Source organism: Ambystoma mexicanum, chromosome 6p, assembly GCF_040938575.1.
Source record: "Ambystoma mexicanum isolate Mex_15411 chromosome 6p, UKY_AmexF1_1, whole genome shotgun sequence".
NCBI classification, from domain to species: domain Eukaryota; kingdom Metazoa; phylum Chordata; class Amphibia; order Caudata; family Ambystomatidae; genus Ambystoma; species Ambystoma mexicanum.
In genome coordinates, this window is record NC_090935.1 from 477221273 (window position 1) to 477239227 (window position 17955).

The following is a 17955-nucleotide window of genomic DNA, read 5'->3' on the forward strand; positions in this document are numbered from 1 at the left end:
TATAAATAATTCACAAACTGTACTGGAATATATGCAAAATGTAAAAACTATAATTATTTGCAATACATATTTTCAATGCCTTTACTAAGAATGTGCAGGGAACTGCTGTGCCCTGCTGAACTGGAATACAATGAAAGACTGTGCAAGCAAAACCTTCCTAAGCATGCTTCATCCTCAGGCAAACATACCTGTCTAAACAGTGGCCCTTTAACTTGCAGTTACTGCGCCATAAATTAGCAGGAGGGTCATGATTTCAGCACAAATGGGTATTTGTCATTTATGCTGACATTGCAATATTATTCAAAGTTCGCCATTAGCCGAAAAAGGGCAATAAATGTTATCTGATAACGAGAAACAAAAAGAGAAAGCAAAGATAGCTCATTTGTGTACAGTGTGTAAAAATGTCACGTCCAGATTTATAGCGCTTGTGCCAAGTAACAGGGGAGCCAGGCACTTAAAAAAAAAGTATTCTTCCATACGAAATACATCGTTAACATGTACCACGTTGGATAACGTTACACTGCTAGTCAATCATAAACTACGACGTGAGCCAATGAAATAGCAATTATGGTTGGAAGTGGGGACACCCCAAGCTATGTTACTCTGCTGTATTTCTTGTCGCCCACTGTGTCTGTTACTTATCCTATAACCCCCTCAACTCCTAACCATGTCCTTTGTGAACTGTGCCTTTCATCGTGACTGAGGTGGTTGTGGCCACATCTGTTGGGGGGCTGGCAACCCAACATGTTGATGAAGAGTTGGTAAATTTCAGCCTTCTTCACACTTGCAACAACTACGGTTACTTTTCTGTAGGTAGAGCTTTTGCAATACAGTGTTCCAACAGCAGCCTCCATCAGTGATCACTGTATGTGGCAGAGACTCTAATCTCTGATCTGTTGCAGCTTCTTTAAGTGTTAATGTTTGGTAATCAGCATTGCAATGGCACATTTGCATTTCAACGCCCCAGCTCGCTTTTCAATGTCTGCTTTCTCAAAGAGAGCTGCAAGCCTGTGTCCAACATAGAGTAAGAGCAGGTGACTTTATCACACATGCTCTTCTGGGCGGTGTCTATATCTGTTAGGCCAGAATTGTATTTCCCGGGAAACTGTGTACCTAACCTTCCGAGCCCATTAAGCATTTTCTGATTTCCCTCTTGTGTTGACCTTTCATTTATCAGCAAATGCACTTCTGCCACTGCAACCCGTTTCCTGATGTGCTACCCTTAGTAACACATATGGCTACCAGCACAGTGCTTTGGAACCAGGGAGACCAGGTCACCCTGGAAGTGTGTTTTTGAAACAGGCTGGTGGCATCTGTAATTTAGTTTTGGCTACTCAACAGTCGCAGCCACTTCTACTGCATTAATTTGCCAAACCCTCCTATTGGGTAGCCATTGTAATTCCAGTGCATATTTTAAGACCTGATCCCAGCCATTTTATTTTGCCCCATCCCTTTGTCTATGTGATCCGTGAGGCATGAACAAAATGGCTGATATGCTGCCATGAGGCCATCCTGAGCTTGCATGGACACCATTGCTAGTAGTTTTAAGTGGCATAGACTGTAATTTTAGCAGTTTTTAGAGTCAGCCAGATTGGCTGGCCGCTAAACTCTTTGTGTGTTTGCCTGTGATGTGATTGTTGGGTTGGCTTAGGCCAGACCCCAGATGAATCTATTATCAGTGGAAGACCCTGTGAAGTTTTGCCTGAACTCCTAGGTGATTGCTGCTAGAGAAGGGTTTATGTTAAGGATCCTGGTGTGGCCATACTGCTGGACCCTGACTCCTTTTTCCTTGATCCCTGCTTGTTCCCTGATGATGGAAAATCATCCTGGGATCTTCCTCTCCTTCAAAGCTGGATGGATTGTCTATTCTTTTATGGTACAACTTCCTGGTCTCCAACCCTACTTCCCTGGCAAATCCTTCTTGTCCGGGAGCCTTAAGGTGGGGAGTCTTCCTGGCCTGGAAATCAAGTGACCTGCTGCTGGTCTGCCTCACCTCCATTTCTGACAGGTTCTAAGTGACCTCCTGCTATTTCTTGCTCGCTGGCTGTCCCTTCGTGCTCCCCTGAGCTGACATGCAACCCTGGTTTGGTTCTTCATTTATCCCACCATCATCTTTGTAAATGCTTTGTCTTCTGCCTCGTGGGTCATTGTTTGTTGCTGCTTCAGGTGTCCCGGAGCTTGCTGGTTCGTCGGCTCGTGTCTTCTCTACTCTGAGTCCTCAACCACAGCCAAACTAGATCTAGATCCGGGACACACATTCACCTGTTCAGCCGCCATTCTTAGGGTGAATCCATAAAAACCAGTGCCATGATTGCTTGCCCCAGGACATATGTCTTGTTACTGCAGTTGGTTCCCTCTGCAGGGGTCCCCTGGGTTCTGGAATAGTGGGGTTTCGAGGCCTCCCCCTAGACTCCCCTTCTACCTTTGAATCCTATTGTTTGGAGTGGGCCTTGTGCCCGCTCTTCACCCAACCCTTGGCGTGTAATCTTCCTAGGGGTCCCCTCTGGTATCCCTTATGGCGTGTGCTACTTCTACTGCATCAGTGGGGAAAAGATGGACACACCTCACTTATTCCTATAAACGTGGTGGGCCTTTATGATTTTCATAAGGTAGATTCTCGAATATTTTGGGTTACACATTTTTGCAAACCTAAAATGAATCAGAGAAAATGATATCTGAGCCTTATTTTCTCTTTATTTTTCTATTATTCTCTATTAGATTATGCATGAGAAACTTCCCCGTTGATAAGAAGATATTGTTGTTTTGAACAGCACTCAATTATGTTTCGGTCGTCGGTGAAAATGTGGGAATGAGATAGTTTCATCATTTGCTGTGATTGCTCTTTGATATGTTTGTGTTTACCAGAACAGTATGGCTCCCATTGCGAACAGGTAATAGTGCTAAATTCCCAATGTGGTTGAAATATGTATGAAAACATTTATGTTAAGGTACATTGCATATATTGCATTGCATGACTCAGAACTAATAGGTGAGATCTACATTATTGAATATAGGCCTGATTTACAGTGTTTTTCAATGGGATTGCGCCATCGTAAAATGCTTTTGCAAATCATGCCCTATGTCTTTTTCCATGTATGTGCCTTGCAACAGAGAAGTATAACAATGAACAAGGTTTTTGACTAGTTTGCATATAGTGGATGAAACAAGTCTATGGGGGTCATTACGAGTCGGGCGGTAGTGGATAATTACCCAACAGCCCGATTCTGAGGTCCCCTAACGGTCCCCTAACGCAAGGGACGTGTGGTCGAAGAAACTACCCCAACTGGGATGCAGGTAGCGGAAGCTGTTGGAAGTGGCCAGCACTCTACTGCTTTGAGTGTTGGTGCGTATTGATCACTGTGTGTTTCCTTGTAGATGCAAAGCAGGTTCTTTCTTAAAGAACAGGGCCAAGTCACGTTTTGCGAGCATCCCTGTTGTGGGCCACCGTTTGCGCGCTTCAGTCTTCATCAGCCCACACAAGCTGACAACAGTGGCCTGCACTCTCCCTCTTCTCCCCCACCCCGGCCTACGCAGGCTCCCACAATTTCTCACCCTCCAGGAGGTACTGAGTCATTTTAACGAAGCAAATCTGAGAGTAGTACCTTTCATCACGACCAAAATACCGAAAAATGCTGAAAATATAAATAAATAAATGTATATAAGGTAATGGGGTACAGGGTTAAAATGGGTCAGGAAAGGGGTGGGGTTATAAGGGTAGAAAAACAGGGATTTGGGGGGACCCCCAAATAAAATAAAATCATCTTTATTTTTCAGCATTTTGGTAATGATGAAATGTACCACTCTAGAATTTGCTTAGGTAACATCACATATGACCCTCCAGGAGAGCCATGCTGGTAAGCTAGAGAAGGGGATTGTGCCACCAGCAAGAAAAAAGGCACAAGTTGAAACACGTGTGGTGACATTTGGTGAAGGCAATAAAGAGCCAGCTATCCAGCTCATGATTAAGCCCAATAAAAGATCTAGGAGGAGAATGAAGAAGAAATTCCACACATCCCCAGAGAACAAGGGTGGAGCCCCAGAAGGCGATATTTTGCCCAACTTGCTGAAAAATGAATCTGACAAAGGGGCCTCCTCTTGAGATACAGTGAACAGGGGTGGACTGGCCTATAGGGAACTATGGAGATTTCCCAGTGGGCCTCTGCACCCGGGGCCTCTTTTGTGTGTTATTTCCATATTTTCTCATAGGAAAAGGGTTTGGACCTCCCGAAAATGTGTAATATGGGGCCACTTTGAAAATTATTTCCAGGGCCTCTTTTGGTTTGCCAAACATATTTCCAGGGCCTCTTTTGGTTCCTATTCCACCCCTGACGGTGAATGCACATTTAAGCGTGCATGAAAGTTCAATTGCAGGAGGTGAACATGATAGCTTGGAAAACGTGTCAATGACGGTTCCATGTGGTAAAACCACGTCAAAAATGGCCGTTTACACAAATCATTGCGGCAAAAAGGCTGTAGTGTTGCCACCACAATCCATGTAACGGATGCGGGGGACACCCTGCGCAAACCCGGTCCCATTATACCATTTAAGGGGAGCATGGGACATCCCTGCATTCCCCGCTCCCCTTAAATGGTATAATGGGAACACCTTTACCGGGTCAAACCACAGTATATTTGCCGCAATTTATTTTACAGATGACTTTTTTGCCACGATGTTATCACTGCACACCTCAATGACGAAGTGCTCAGAAGTGGAACTATAAAGACCGTGAAGATGCCTTACATTGTGACGAGCCCTAATTCACGGGCGGTATGTTAAAGGATTCATGTTAAAGGTTGAAATTTCATTTTTATTAACCAATAAAACATTTTTTTTTAAAAGATAGAAATGATTTAGTGCAGCTTACTTTGATTTGTTGTGTTATTAGGAGTGGTTTACAATCTTTTCATCCTGGCGAGAGTAAACAAGTGAATGTCCCAGGGTGACTGCAGACCCCCAACCCAGAGGGAGCCTCAAGTTAAAACCCCACTAGGGGGGGGGGTGTTTTGAGTAACTTTTTTAGCAAGGGATTCCGGGGATCAACTTGTGGAAAATGAATCTGAGAGTCAAGTTATAGAGTTCATATATTGAGTGTATATTGACACTTCTATTGTGCAAAGACCAAAAATCTAAAAAGTAAAAGAAAACGAGTGAAATTGCTAGATTAGACTGGTCGTCGCTGCCGAAAGCGCTGTCTTTTTCAAAACGGCCAGTGGTTAAACCCCAACTAACTCTTTTGATGAATTTGCGATATAAATACTCTGCGAATATTAGAGGATTCTCTCACCTGCTCAAGAATATGAAAGACTCCTTTGAACTTAATGGTCATCATATAATCGTTTTACAAGAATCCTGCTCCTTGGGTGCTTTGTTACATTTCAACAGCCTCCGTATGAGGGCTGCAAGTGGCTTCCTTCTGGAGGGGGGGAGGTGGTCTATTGGTCGCTATTAATAAATATTTAAGAGCTGGGTGTTCCATTTTTTCGGACGACCTTCCAGGAATACTAGCTGTAGAAATCCACACTTAGGAAGCGAAGGGGCATTGGTTGGAAGAGCAGCTTGGTATGTGGTGGTCTTCTGGGGAACATGAATGAAATCCTTTCTGAGTGGTATAACCGCAAGAACTCAGATAATGTTGTGATTGCTGAGGATGTGAATTGTGTGCACACAGAGGGATCACCTGTCCCTGTAGGAAGCAAGGTTAGGCAGGGACCTTGTAGACCTGACATGAGGGGCCGCGGAGTGAGATTAAGGATTTTAATGGATTAATGGAATTTTATAAAAATTCATGGAAATGTTTTGGGCGCTATTCCTGCCTGATCTACCTGGGAAAGGCGAGTAGCCAAGTCAACAATTCACTCGTTTTTGCGTATTCCAAAAATGTGCACAGCTTGAGGTGATTGATGGCAGGTGATCATGAGGTGCTTATTTGTTGGTTTCTCTTGACTGTTGTTGGTCTGCAGGAACGGTTAGGTCCTATAGCTCTGGAGATACACTCAGCTGGCAATCGTTTGATTTGAAACCCGAGATACGATATGATATGATAGTTTATTTTTATAGCACCTGTACCTAATGTGTTTGAAAGCGCTTCAAGGCAAGGGAAGAAACAAGGGAAAATACAATGACATTCCTACAGGCCATAAACAGTAAGGATGTGAAATTAACTATCATACTTGGCCTGAGGACATTTCAGATAGTGCAAGAGCTAAAACATAGATAAGGAAGGGAGGGGGAGAGTGGGAAGGAAATGGAAACAGACAGGCGACTATAGTACTAGGCCTGATGACATTAATGGTAAAGCTGGAGAAAAACAAAAGGTGACAGAGAGGGGTGCGGAAAGGGAGGCAAGGAACAAAACAAGTGACTATCATATTAGGCCTGACGATATTTCTGGTAGAGCCAGAGAAAAACAAAAGGCGAGGGAGAAGGGTGCAGAAAGGGAGGGGAGGAACAAAACAAGCGACTATCATACTAGGCCTGACAACATTTCATATAGTGCTGGGGGGGGGGGCAGTAAGGAGATGGGGAGAGGAGACAGACGTGGTTGCTATCATGCTAGGTCTAGGGGCAATTCTGATAGAGTAAGTGCATAGAAAAAGTAAGGGGAGGATGGGAAGAGATAGGAAAAGGGAGAAAAGGAGAGGAGAAGAGAACAGAGAGTAAGCAGTCAAAAAGAGTGGAGAAGCAAGAGGGGAGAGCGAATACAATTGCAGAAGTCAGTAGTAACACATAATGTTGCAAGCCAGGATACAAGATGAAGATGGGAACAGCATAATTCAGGGCCACCATGAGTACAAGATGCAAAGGAAGTCCAGCATGAGAGTTGAGAAAGGGTGACGCACCTTGAATCAATGAAGGCCATAAAAGTCAGATCCAGCATTGGCCACAAGACGGTGATGGTGAAACCAGAATGTATCAGGACAGACTCCTACAGAAGTAGACTGGAGGGGAGGGGAGCAGGGTAGAAAAATCAAGCAAAACAGACAACACCTTTGTGCGAGAAGAGGGGCACAAGGGAACATCACGGGGGACCAGAAGGGGTGTGGATGGCCTGTGGGGATAGAGGGAGTAAACACATGTTGGTGCATGCTTACCTCTTACCTACTGTCTGAGCAGGGGGTCGGGCCCTGGGTCCTCCTAGTCCAAACAGGTCCAAAAAGATATTGACCTTTTCTTTGTCTGCCCTTCACTTCGGACGACCGGGCGAGAAATGCCCTTGATCTAAGAGTTAAGAGCAGGAAGGAGGAGGCAGGGCTAAGAAGGTAGGTGGTGCTTAGGCCAGGTGGCCTAGATCCACTTGCACCTGCTCCCCACCTACAAAGGAAAAGAGGCTGGAGGGCTCCATAATTAGGGAAAAAGAGTGGCAATCAGGAAGGCACCAGGTAGGCAGGGCTTAGGCCAGGTTGCTAGATCCACTTGCACCTGCTCCCCACCTGCAAAGGAAAAGAGGCTGGAGGGCTCCTTCAGTAGGGAAAAAGAGCAGCAAGCAGGAAGACTCCAGGTGGCGGTGCTTGCTAAGTGGGGAAAAAGAGCGGCAACCAGGAAGGCACCAGGTGGGCGGGGCTTAGCCCAGGTGACCTAGATCCAGTTGCACCTGCTCCCCATCTGCAAAGGAAAAGAGGCTCGAGTGCACCTTAAGTAGGGGAAAAGAGCGGCAAGCAGGAAGCTACCAGGTGGGCGGGGCTTGCTAAGTGGTGAAAAAGAATGGCAACCAGGAAGGCACCAGGTGGGCGGGGCTTAGGCCAGGTGACCTAGATAAAGTTGCACCTGCTCCCCATTTGCCCCATCTACCATGATGTGCGGATGCTCTTTGATATAGCTTGTGATGGTCTCCCCCGGATCCCAGGGTTGTGTCCCTGTTTTAATTCACTCTTTGTGCTCAAGGAAGAGGTATTAGATGGCGTTTGGCATACTTGAATGTCACAATGTGCTCTTTGGACCCAAGTGCTTGATGCCGATATGCGCGAGGATTACGTTAAATATACAGGTTTCACACTCTACATGCTATGTTTATATTTTGGGTTGAAATTAGAAGCTCCCTTCAAATAATATGCTGTTTCCTGAATGAATAGCTGATATATATGTGTATTAGTAATTTAGCAGAAAGCAGCATGTGTGCATTTTACTTCGACTATTGCAGTGAAAGCGTTGAACCTCATACGACGGAGCGCAACCCCCCTAGTAGGATAAGCAATCACAAAGGAACATGACCTGGAATTTATGTAAGTGAGAGATTAGCCTGGGTGTGGCTCACAACTGACTTGGCAAATTCCTGCATCTGCTTCTTTGAGCTGAGGGTGTGCGTATGTGTGCCAACGTTTGCGTGTGTGTGTTATTGTGTGCGCACTGACCTAGCAGAGGCCTTATCTGATCCAAGTAAAAGCTGTATAAAGTTTACTCATTAAAAGCGGAGCCAAATATAGGGTCCTAGGCTTTGAACGATGATAAGCACTATAATAAACCCTGTTTACTTTATAAACCGGTGGGCGGGGTCCTTTGAAGTGTCTTCTTTGGCTGCAGTGATTAATACTGTATGTTCCTTTACCAGGGCATTGAAAAAAAATACGTCATGCAATGCCGTCGTGTGACCTCTCATATAAACCTTTGAGTAGAAAAAGAAGCTTGGATAATTCCGACCACGTATTGTCCTCTCGCAAATGGCCGTACCTTTTACATTAAGCTGCATAAATTTGGGAGAAGGTGTGGAAAATAATATCTTGTTTGCAGAACTTTAATTTTCGGCAATATCAGACGTTAGCCGTGCTAAAATAAAAGCACTTTCAAATTAAGTATGTAAACCTAGCTGTGAAAATGTTTTGTCTTTGACAGAATTTATGAAGCAAATGTATTCATGCTCTTATTGTTAGAAGTGCGCGCAAATGACCTATGACCTGTGACCTGTGAGATGTCAATCTGGCGTCTTCTAAAACTCTGGGCTGTAAATCTGTTTATAGGGTACCAATGATTCCCAGTGAGATGGGTTACTACAACACCTGGTATGACAACGCCTTCAATTGAGTGGAATCCTGCAGGCAACACCATATAAAACACGTCATATTATGATGATTATTATTAAGTAGCCCTGTGCTGTTAAACCAGCACAGCCTGCAAACTTTGATAGCACAATGGGCATTAAATATTTCAATGTAAATTGGTGCACAGTTCCCACTTAAAAAGGAAACATAATAGTCACATTTCGTTGTTTTTGGCAAACTTTAAACACATGCTTTAAAGGCAAGTGGTGGCGCTTCAAACATTTAGCATTAAACTGGGTTTTGCCTTTTAAGATCTCTGTCTCGTGCAAGATCTCAACTCGATGAATAACTGGAAGAGGCCTCTTAGAGTCTCAGCTCCAGGACAGCTGAGCACAAGGTTTCATGCACAAGCAAACAGTCTTGTGTGAGAATTCTCTGAGGGATTTGTGGCTGTTATTACAACTCCTAGCATCTATTGCCTCCTACCCAAATAAACGTTGATAGGGGAATAGGGGCAAAAGGAGACTTTATCGTGAACGCAGTTTAGAACTTCCTACCATAAGGCTATGACAGTAAATTAAGTCTATGATCGAAAACCTATGTGGCTTGTAAAGAACATCACTCAACATTAGGATTCCCCTCTACAAAGCCAAACTATGGACTACTTACTTTGCACACTCTGAATTTCAGAGTCCCAGCGGCAAAGCTTTCACTTGCTAAGAGTATTGGCAAGGCGTTAACCAGAGCCTCCAGAGCGGCTGGACCTACTTTCTGGCCGATCACAGAGAGCAGTGTGATCGTCTGCCTCAGTCTTAGAGTTTAAGGACAGACCTGCTTCCTGGCAGCTAAGAGCCTTGCAGTCTCCAGAAGTGGTGTTTCTTATCTGTGTTGCTCATGAGGGAAAGAAGAAGCAGAACATGTATAGGAAGCCCAAAGTTGTTACCTGGAAGAGCTGAGCGAAAAATACAGAGGGAGCACCACTTTGGCACCAATCACATCATAAAATATGCCAACCTGCAATATCTCTACAAAAGCCTAGAAATAAATGTATTTGTAATGTATTTTGTGAAAACGAATTTCAACCTTTAACAATATAAAACACAATTCATATTTCCACACTAAATCACAAATTCCATAAACATACAATACAAAAGGAAAAACATCAAATCAAATTTCATTTTCTAAAAACGATTTGCTGACTTCATTTTTCCTTTAAAAAATATTACATATTTTATTAATCTGTAGATATAAAGTTACAACTTGAAAGGTAATCACTATTAAAAATAATTCTTCAGCCTATCAGACTTGACAGTCACCCAGCTTTAGGCTATTGAAAAAATCGTCTGCATAGGCAAGCCAAATAACCGTAAGTGTGCCCAATTTCGAAGGGACGAAAGTCACTGGATTGGCATACTCTTCAATATCTGAAACATACAAGTTAATAAAGCTGGGAGCCAATATGCAACCCTGCCTCAACCCTGTTCTTGTGTCAATTTTCCTGGATAAAGATCCCTCGTCATCAAGTCTAACGTGTATGTTGGAATGCTCATGTAGGCCTATAATGAGTGTCAAGAGACCGACTGGGATTCCCCATTTATACAGCTTTGTTACTAAATGATTTTGGTTAACCAAGTCGAAAGCCGCCAACAAATCTATGAAAGGCACATAGATAGAGCCATATTTCTTTTTCCATGCCAACCCCTGTAAACACTTGAAGACGAATCCGTTTAAATGTGTAACATGTTGTTTTCTGAAACTAATTTGCGTTTTTTTAAACCACCCCGCACTGTCTGCCCCCCTGCCCACTTTTCAAGATGGATTAATAGTATGGACTATCAGCATCAACAATGGTAATCGGGTGATATTTTTTTGGATCCATTTTCACACCCTGTTTAATATACCGGTACATCAAATGAAGTACACCAGGAGTTGGGGAAGCACTCCTTGCTAACAATTTGCTTAGACAACATAGTTAATATAGTTGACCAAACAACTGGTCACCCTTAAATAATCTGTTGGACAGTATGTTCAGTCCGGAAGCCCTGGAGCTGTTATAAATTAGTTATAATTATTAAAATAGTTCTTTTACGATGCACGTCATACACGAGATTTCTAAGTGTGGGATCCGGATTCAAACCTGTGTTGTGCTGCGTTGTCGTGCTTCCAAGACAAACGCGTTGCCCCTGAGCTATCTCCCCCTCACCTTCGTTATGACATCCTGAGTAACTTCCTGATGGAGCTCTTATTTCCAACCACCAGACCAGTATTCCAAGGTCTTACCAATAGGTGGGAATAGGTCAGTTTCATTTAGTAACATTTTTCAATCTGCCTCTTCTGACAAATTATTTTGCATGTCGGCCTAACAGCAACCCAACACATTAATTATTCTCCAAAAGCTGACAGTGTTCTTATTTCTAAGTGTTTCTAACATAAGTTCAGCATCTCTTTATATTAGATGGGCCTGTCGTTGTTTCAGACAATTTGTTTCGCTTTTTTAATTTGACTTATTCTACTGTCTAGTTGCAGGTCCGTCTTAATTTATTTTATTCTGGACCTCCACTCTCTTTTCTTTTTTCCTACATTATGGTCATAGTAATGAGTATGTTTTTTAACCACCCCCTGATTTCTGAACTAGCAATTTTTTCTTCACTAAGGCCTAATTTAAGTTATCCCTCAAAAGGCGAATAGAGCCAATAGTCCACAATGAATGGGTAGGTGGACAGATATTGCTTAAACTGGACAGGAAGGATGCAGGAGAGGCGGGGTGCGTGAACTGGGAAGTAGCAACTAAAAAGGACACAGAAGAGGTGAAAGAATCGGCAGAAATAATGGAGGAAGTAGAAAAGGAAGAGAGGAAAGAAAATAAAATGGTGTGCAGAGAGAAACAGAAAATAGAAGCATGAGAGTGAGAAGAAAGGGAAACAAGAAGACAGAGAGAGGTTGCGGCTATAGCAAAAAGAATGGCAGAAGAAGAGAGGGAATGGCAAGCGTAAATAAAGAAGGACAAAAGGAAGGTAGAAGTCAAATAACTCCTCAGGGTGCGATGACACATGGAGAAGAAGAGGGACACTCCATAAGGGTAGCAGAGATTAAGATGGATTTAGCACGTTCAAGGGATAACAAGGAAGAGGAGACATAGAGGAGGAAGGAACGAGACAGAAGTGGAAAAAGTAGCAGGACTGCCCCACGGATAGACAGAAACAAGGTCTATGCCTCAATGAGGGGGAAACGTGGAAGTACAGACCAATCAGGAGGAAAGCAGCAAGAAGACACTGTATTCAGGAGGCTTAGCTTCGAGGAGGACCGTGACAAAATAGATGAGGACACAGGGTCAGATAATGATATATTGAGGAGTGAAAACGATAAAGAGCAGAGGCCCTCTTGCCACTCCCGAGGGACATGCCCAGATAGAAACACTGTATGCGGAGACGACAAAGATATGGACAGACTAAGGGAAGATTGGGGAACGGCTGCAGCGTTCTAAAGGTATATTGTGCAGCAAGAGCAATATTACCCTATATAAGCAGGCGCTTAGGGACCTTCCAGGGCAGAGGAAAGGAGAAATGACAAGAACATTTGCTGCCAACAAAGACATCGGGAGACAAAGCAGAGGCATAACATTGACACAGTGTCCACTGTTAGAGCAGGGAGGATGGCGACCTCAGTACATACCATGGCAGCAGATGGACAAAGACAATTTAAGATGTAAGTTACTGTCATTGACTACTGGGGCTGGGAAATGGATCTATGAGCTAGATGATGTATTGGAAAAGAGCTGGTTACCCTAGAGTAACAGTACAGAAGATGCACACAATGGTGCACTGTTCAATAATTGTCAAGTGGCTCTATGGCATGCTCTAAGAATACAGTACCCAGATACCTCAGTCTTTAGTGCGATTATCTAATGCATAATGAGGGAGGACGAGGATCCACTTCAATATATTCACGCTATTCAAGAGAAATGGAGGTTGGAAATGTGTGATCTGTGGGACAAAACAGTGGGATTTTTTCTTTCATATATTGTGTCAGGGGTTACCTGAACAAGTGCAAAATCAGCTTTAGAAACTAGTAGGGATGGAAGCCAAACGTTAGTCCTTGGTCAGAAATTCAGCTGACTATAGTACACTATTGTTGGCTAATGCAAGGGAATGCAAGAAAGAACAGTGAGAACAGAAAACAGGAAGACGCAAAACTAGTGCAGAAAAAAATATCCAAATATACAATGAAAGGGTCTATGTTAACCAGCGGGGAAGGAGCAGTTGTGCAGCATGTGTAGTACAGACTGCTACCAGCAGGGTGAGGCTTTGCGGGGTGGGGAGACATGCACCAAGGGTTTATAAGGAGAGGAGGAGCACCAAGGGGAAAAGGGTATGGACATCAAATGCAGCAAGGACCAGAGGGGCTTCAGGGGGGCTATTAGATACAGATGGGAGGACCACCATAGTGTTGGTTGTGCAGACAGATAGGGCATATTTCTCGAGTATGTAGAAGCAGAGGTGGGACACAACAGAATGGGGGAATGCCGCACCAACCCACATACCAGGCCGACCAGACTGACTATTATAGCCAGGACGAAACACAGCAACAGGCACAGACCCAAGACGTGTCCATGCAAACATTTCAGCCTATGACACAGGCACTACAAATGTAGGGACCCGTACAACGTTACCCACATGCACGACCTGCAGCACAGAGGCAGAGACACAGGCATCCACCACAAGCAGCACAGCAGGATAATAGGACACTGACACTTGAAGACTCCATGGGATCAACTGCCATTCGGACGTTGGGGGGGCACTGTTGTGGGGGGCAACCCGTTCATGCGGAGAGGGATGTCATTATACCCACAATAGGACAGCCCACAGTCGGAACTGATGTGTTCAATGCTATCGTTTACACCCAACCCTGCAGAGGAATCACTTATAGGGTTGACGATAGGTGGCAAGACATTTTCCTTTCTCTTGGATATGGGGGCAACTAGATCCTGTATCAGGGAAGGAAGTTACCCAAAGTCAGACAATGCCATGAATGCGCAGGTATTCTCTGGCGGTGGACTTGGTTCCTTTTACAGACAAACTTTCACTCTCTATAGGGGAGCATGACTTAGCCTTGCCACTACGGTATTCCTGACAGAGACCAGTGAAAATAATGGGAAGGCACATAATGAGTAAGCTCAAAATGGCCATGACATTTACAGACCAGTGGCTAGTGTGTTCAACACCAGGAATTCATTACATAAAGGAGATTATCTAGGCATATTGTGGGCACACAGTACAGAGGGGGGTGCCTGCAGTCATTGAACTGTTCCAATATGAAGTGGAGGTATTGATAGCATGGCTTCCAGGGATTCAGGCAAATATATGGGGATTAGCTAATGAGTTTATATTCAAGCCAGAAGTTTAATTAGATGAGCCTGAAGGGAAGGGAAAGTGGTCCCAATTGAACTTGAGATGCTAATAGTGGGGGAAGACAGGATAACATTGCATGGGACAGATGACACAGGACGATCTTGGAGGACAGTGATTGCAGTGGGGGAAGTGTACAGGTTGACTGACATGACTGATTAGGAACTGTTCCAGGACAATCGATCAGATCACAAAGTGGTGTTTGACATCAGCTTTACATACTGGGTGAGAATACACTATAGGGAAGTACCAAAGAGAATGTCTATGTTGCAGACAGCACCACCACCATTTCTCAAGGAAGAGGGTACTGTTACGCTCACCTGATATCCCCGGGGGTGTCTGAAAGGCTCTGGGATCTGGAACCCTGGATGCATAGTTGCCCAGTGCTGAATAATGAATTTGCAATTACAGAAGGGAGGATTTGTGATACCTGTCTCTAATGGGTGAATCTCCCACCTCCCTCTGACCGATTCCCTTCCCACTGGGTTCTTTTCTCACCTTAGTTATTTGTAGGGTGAGCTATCCGTCCTGTGTTTCTTGTGTAGGAGCGCTTGACATTTGTTGGCGAGCTGCCTGAGTTGCTTGACTGGTGCAGTTCGCCTATCATGGGCCCAGGCCTGCTGTGACCCTGAATATGCTGGTAGGCAGGTAGGTTTGTTAATTGTAAGTCTTTGTTCTATTTATGGTGGGAATTTGTTAATGTCTTTATCTCCTTCTTTTCAGGTGTGAAGGTCTTGAGGGGCACCACTTATCCACATGCTATTTGTTGGATAAAAGATGCGCCAACATTTTCCCATGATTCTGAAACCAATGTTTTCCAATTTATTGAAAAATACATTACCTGCGACATCCCTTCAGGAACCACACAAATTGACCTACATTCACAAGTGTTATGCTTCCAAAAACATACATGTGGTAAATACTGCTAATGTAGTTATAAAAACAAAGATAAATAATATACACAATGTCGCTTTAGCTTCCCTAGACCAGTTTGCAAAAAAGGACAAGTAAATAGCTTGAAGTGTTCTGTTAGACATAGTGTAAAAGGCAAATCCCCTAAAAACACATACAACATAGACATACAATACATTGCAGACAATTCCACTGCAGTTGCAAGATATATAACAGAGCTAACAGACCTCTGGGATGACATATCATCTGACAAAACACTGTCACAAAAATTGTACAGCTTCGGTATAAAAATGCTCTCCCATAGAGAATGTAGATGCTACGAAGCTGTGGACTGTTTAACAGGTATAGCCTTATATGACACATCAGAACGCATAGTGTGGCTAAACCTTGGTCCAGCTTTACCGCAAAAAAGAGAACTGAAATCCTACCAAGAGATAGAAAGAATAGCCACAAATGATCCCAACAGCCTGGACATTATAAAAAGCAATTTAATTGACACATTCTACCCAAACAGAAGTACTGCTTTGGAAAACATTTGACTGTACGACATAGCCCAAAACTACTCGTACAAAAACAATGCCACACCAGATAAGACAACTGGCAAATATTCAGTCTGAACCTGTAAAGGAAGCCTAGTGAAACTTTCCAAACCCAGCCTAAATAATCATATAAAGTTATAATTTACATATCTGCAACGTAGAGAACTTTATCACATGGGCCTATTGTAACATTTTAAACCTTGTTGAAAAGAAGAAGAATTATTAGGTGACTATGACTCATTTGAAGCTGCAGTCAAAGTGAATGAAAGCAGTAAAACAAATGTCAGTTTCTAAAAAAAAAATACAAAGAAATGTAGGACAATGAACGCCAACAAGAGGAAGAAATTGAAGCTCAACTAGATAAATACACTCCTGAGGTCAGTCAACCTTCCCTTACAGGAAGCCAAGAACTATTTGGAGAACCACTAATTGTAAATGAAGCAGGAATAGCCATGGCTGAGATAGAAAATACCATGTATCAATCTAAACAGTCTGGAGAAGACTTGTCAGTGCTAAAATCAAAGATAAATGATGAACAACTCACGATTTATCTAGAAGTCAATGAAAAAATTGAACATGGTTTTAAACATGATACTAAAACTTGTATCTGTAGAAATTATAAACCTCTGTTCCTGTATTTAAATAGTGAAGCTGGCTACAAACTCAACTGCATGTCCATCAGAAGACAAACAGACAAATATCTCGTCTCAAAAAAGATCTGCAGGCCCATCAAACAATGCAGAGGCACAACTCTCTGGTCCATTTAAATTCAGCAACACAATTGGAGTAAATTGCTATGCAAATGTAACAATCAATCTTCTCTTCCAATCGTCACCAATTGTTCACAACATTTACTTAAAGGGCTCAGACCAGTTGTGTTTGCACATGCTCATGCTTCATAGAAATGCCACAAATAATCCTGACAACACATATTGGGCCTCATTACGACCCAGGCGGTAAGTTACCGCCTGGGTCGTACCTTTACCGCCATGGCGTAAACTATGTTTACGCCATGGTGGTTGGCGGATTTACCGCCCCATTCCAAGGTGAGTGGGGCGGTAAATTCCCATTTCCCATTTACCCTTCCCCATCCCCATTTTTGCCCCATAGGGCATAATGGGAGTGGGGAAGGAGATAATTACGCCACCGTAAATTACAGTGCCGTAATTATCTCCAAGGTCCCTTAGCGCCATGGATTTTAACGCCTGCAAAAAGCAGGTGTTAAACTCACCATGGCGCTAAGGGACCTTGTAATCAGGCATTAAGGGTCGACGCTGTTTACGGCGCCGTAAACCCCTTAACGCCTGGGTTGGAATGAGGCCCATAGTGTCTCAGGTATAAGGCAAAAACACACAGGAAAATCTACAAGAATTCCTAATGTACTTTCTACAAGTACTGGAACACAAAAACATCCCTATAAATGAAATCTTCCAGATTTCATACACATGGAAACATACATCCACTCTCGGCAACCATGTTTCACAAGAGCATATCCCTAATGAACAATGTGTGTATGTATCCATACCAACTTGTGAATCCATTCCATTTCACCAGCTTCTATGGAATGCAAATCATGCCATATTATGCTGCTAAGGTACAATGCATGTGGTACCAACAATAACTTTAAGCTCACTAGCTTTTCACATGGCCATGTAACTCTTGGCAAGAAAACATTCATAGCTGTAGGCACAATATACCACACTGGTGCCACAACCACTTCAGGTCGCTATACTGCATACGTCAAAAAAAGAAGTGGTTGGTTTGAATGTAACAACACCTCCGTTACTCCAAAACATAGGTTACCAGCAAATCTAACAAATGCCTACTTAATATTCCTTCAAGACAAGTTTACTCACTAAACTGCAGCACAATAAACAGAATATGCCAAAAGGTATCTAACTGCATCTATAATGCTACAATACTACTTTTAAAAGCGAAGATACTTAGAACATGCCAACAGCTATCTAACTACTTCAAAAATACCCTTCATTGCAATGCACTTCAAATACGCCATCACAGTTTTTGTTACTACAAAACATCTTCTAACATCCTATATAGTTAGAATACACCAACAGGTTATCTAACTTCATTTCCTTAATTACAACACACTTCAAACAAACACACTA